This window comes from Amborella trichopoda, chromosome 12, assembly GCF_054954075.1.
Source record: "Amborella trichopoda isolate Santa Cruz 75 chromosome 12, AtrichopodaSantaCruz75HAP2 v2.0, whole genome shotgun sequence".
Classification (NCBI taxonomy): Eukaryota; Viridiplantae; Streptophyta; class Magnoliopsida; order Amborellales; family Amborellaceae; genus Amborella; species Amborella trichopoda.
In genome coordinates, this window is record NC_142347.1 from 36,442,265 (window position 1) to 36,446,702 (window position 4,438).

Sequence of the window (4,438 nt, forward strand, 5' to 3'; positions counted from 1 at the left end):
AGAGGCCTATTGAATTGTTGTTATCTGACACTGTTTTATTCGAGGCGTCAAATTTTTAGGATCACTAATTTGCAGTTGCTGAAGCTTCTTCTTTTCCTGCTTTGTTTTTAAGGCCTGCGTTCAATTGTCCAAACTCAAGTTGCTTTCTTTTGACGTATCTTGAGTTTGAAGGGGAGTGTGAAAATGATAGAAACCTATGCTTTTTTTTTTGTACAATACTTTCTTCCTTTTATGTGTACCCATATTAAGAAGGTTATGTACCAATATTAAGAAGGTGCTTTACTGCATATGCTACTTTCTTTAATAGTACACAACTTTGTAACCCTATAAAATGGGGTTCTTGTTCACATCTTTGATGGGCTCTAAAATATCTTCTATAGGAACTTAAGGCTCAAATATACAGAAATACAGTTTTTTACATATCCCATGGAGATTCATCCTAACAATCAACAAAATTTGAGACATATTGAGTGGGATCCAACCTCATAGTGTTACCAGGAGTGCCATTCAATGGTAGATACCCTTAGTAAGGTAGCACCTTGATAGCTTTGGAGGTACACAAATTCTAATGTAAGTACTTATTCTTTTATTAGATTGTAAAGATAAACAATGAATGAAATAGAAATAAATTAGCATTTCAATGAAAAATAAAAATAAAAAATCAAGTTTCATTAGGGAACATTTGATAATTGGAACATCCAAGCCCACAAGCTAGAAGTTCCAGTGTATTGTAGCACTTCTTGTTTTGTTAATAAGAAGGTGTTATAAGAAAATAATTTTTAAAAATTCTAGGTTCTCAATAAATGAAAACCATAGCTTCCATCCGCCATTAAAGTTTTCTCCTTCAGAAAGCACACCCTTCATCTTTTTTTTTTCTTTTTTTTCCCTACCGAGTCCTTTCCCCCTCTCTATCTCTCTTTACTTCATTTAATCTATTTCTCTATCTAAATCCTCTCTCTGACCATGTCATTTGTCTCTATCTCCTCTCTCTAACTATCATGTTTCTTAACTCTCTTTGTCATTCTAAATTTGCCCAGTCCCTCTAATGCCTTCTCTCTCAAACTCCTGTGTCTCTCTTCTCTGTCTTTTCTAATGCAGCTCACCCAGGCAATAGTCGGGGCAATGATATAATAAGAAAAATTATAGGGATTTTATTTTTTTATTTTAATTGTTATTTTTTTATTTCATTGGAGACAAGTTTAGTCTTCTATTTTTAAGCTAATAATGAGTGACTATGATTGAATAGGATGGATGATCTACATGTTGTAGAAACTTTTTAGATTTATGAGTTATAAAAGCACTTGTTATTGAAGGGTTTAAGGAGTTGAATTATTGTTTTCTACAGATAAACTCGGCACTACCCCTAAAGCTTCAGGCACTGCTTTATTAATGAAAAAACCAAAAAAAACAAAAAAATGTAAATGAAGTCGGAGGATTGAATCCTCGGATTTAGGGCTAATTTTCGAAAAAAAGAGAAAATGTGGGTTGACCGAGGTCCCTATTGGTTGACCGCACTTTATTTATTTTATTTTTTTGAGAAAAACAAGGGGTCGTCGCTCTCCTAGGGTTTTGCTGTGCGCACAGGACGATATGAGGATTCTAACCTTAGATCGCTTGGGTACTACCCCAAAAGCATGTGGCATTACCTTACGGGAAAAAAAACTAAAAATATAAATAAATTAAAATACAGTTCGAGGATGAATTTTTTGGATTGAGTCAATTTTGTAAAAATAAAAAATGCGGGTTCATCGAATTTCCTTTTAATTTCTGCCGATAATCTGATAATTTTATATTTTAAGTAAGAGTAAGTAATTATTTCAAGTCCTTCTGTAATTTACTCTCAATATTTTTTGAGAACTTACTTTATTTAAATAGAAATTTAAAAATAAAGACCTAAATATAATCGGTTATAGTATAACTGATTTAATGATTTTGTAAGAAATTTCTACCCCTTGATTGATATTTTCCCTCAATAAGTTTGACGCTAGAGAGATAGAGATGGAGATGGAGATGGAGATGGAGATGTGGATGGGGAAGTCCTACGAACATAGAAACAGAGACCTACATATTTGAAGATACATAACTCAAAACGCATTTTCTTACCACGAGAAAGAGAGGAAAGAGAGAAACCAACGCAGATATTGCAGAGAGAGAGAGAGCGAGAGAAAGCCTACAATCTACCACCTTAGAGAGAGAAAGGGAGTAGGGTGAGGCAATAGGGGCATATTCCCTGTAGAGGATGAGAAGGGCTCATTAGGTACCGGTGGCTGCTGCACTTTCGGCCATGGCCATGGCCACGCTCATGCGACTCACTCTCTGTGAGGAGATTTCTCTCTCTCTCTGTGACACAAGATTCTAAAGAAAGCTTGATGCCCAAGCTAGTACCCTCTCTCTCTAGATGGTGCTCTCTTTCTCTCTCTAAGGTGGTCGATTGTAGGCTCTCTCTCTCTACAATATCTGCGTTGGTTTCTCTCTCCTCTCTTTCTCGTGGTAAGAAAATGCGTTTTGAGTTATGTACCTTCAAATATGTAGGTCTCTGTGTCTATCTTCGTAGGACTTTCTCCATCTCTCACGCGTGAAAATCATACACGGAAAATATCAATTAAGGGGTTGAAATTTTTTACAAAATCATTTATTCTACCATAAGATCACAAATTATATTCCGGCCTTACTTGAGCAGGATCTGTTTTCCACTGACGCAATGGAGGCGCACAACAATCTAGAAGATGACATAGTGCCACGTGGCTAGTGTGTGAATATTGGCACTGGGCTTCACTAGCCCACGAAGATCGCTTTCAGAACCAACGGCTGATGAGATGGCCATGTCGTCTGGCATGCCAAAAAAAATCTTTTTTTCTGGCTTAAGAAATAAAAATAAAAATAATATTAAGAGTAAATTACAGATGGATCTGAAATAATTACCTAAAATACAAAATGATCCGATTATAAGTAGATATTATAAGGAAAGTCGATCAACCCACATTTTCTTATTTTTTTACAAAGTTGCGTCTCTGTCCCCGGCTAAAATTATTCAATACCAAGTACTTCTATAACTCATAACTCCAAAAAATTCTCACAAAATTTCGGCCATCTATCATATTTAATCTTAGCCACACATTATTATCTTAAAAAAAAAAGACTAAACTTGTCTCTAATGGTCATATTCCCCTTCTTTGCCCGGCCACAGGCTATTAGCTGGGTCATGACTATTAGAAAGACAGATAAAGCGCATGGTTAGTGAGATATACCTATGGCTGCATTAGAAAGTCAGAGACGAGCATGGGTAGAGAGATAGAGGAGTTAGACAGAGACGAGCACGAGTAGAGAGATAGAGGAGTTAGATAGAGAAGGTATTAGACAGAATGGGCACATTTAGATTGACAAAAGTGTTAGAGAAACATGATACTTAGAGAGAGGAGGAAGAGAGAAATGGCATGGTTACAGAGGATTTAGAGAGAGAAATAGCATGTTACATAGATAAATGAAATAAAGAGATATAGAGAGGGAGAAAGGTCATGGTAGGGAAAAAAATAGAAAAAAAGACGAGGGGTGAGCTTCCTGGATGAGCGAACTTTAATGGAAGATGGAAGCAATGGTTATCGTTTCTCGAGAACCTATAATTTCTAAAAATCAGTTTGCTATAGTACTTCCTATCAACAAACAAAAAAGTACTACAATAAACTAGAAATTCTATCTTATGGGTCTGGATGTTCCAATTATCAAATGTTCTTAAAGATGGACGCCAATATGAGGTCCATCTAAAAACAATTGAAAGAAACGGTCCAATTGTTTTCTTAATGGGTGCAGAATCTATAAGGTTGCAATCTTAAACAATCCAATAGAGGCATATTGTAACATGTAATTTTGGTATAAAAACTTCTTAAGATTATCTAAAATTTTTTTTTCATGATCAACTAGATGGTTTTTTCACCATTAAAACAACCTTTTCCAATAGATTTTTGAGGTGCATAGGTAATTCTACATTTTAAAGTTGCAACCTTATATAAACTTTTTCCTTTCTTAATAGAAGTATTGTATTTAGTTTATAAAATTGATTTATTTTTTCATATTCATGAACCCATGTTAGAGATTACATATCTTTATAAATTAAGTCAAAAAAACCATCTCAAAAATAGAATTATTCAATGGTTGCATTTCTACATGTACAGCCTTGGCCCGCATGCTAACCGCATCCATAAAAGAATATGTACATACAACAGAATTGGTGTACCTCCAAAGCTAGCAAGGTGATACCATAGTAAGGGTGGATAATTGTTTTTTTAACTTTGAGTCAATCCAAAGACTCTCCTACAACCACCCAATTTGAAATCTGAAGGACATGAGTGATTGTGACTACTGCGTACAAAAAGTAAATGGTGTTTTTTGTACTTTTCCTGAAAGTACAAAATAGGAAAAATATCTCTTTATCTCTTACTTT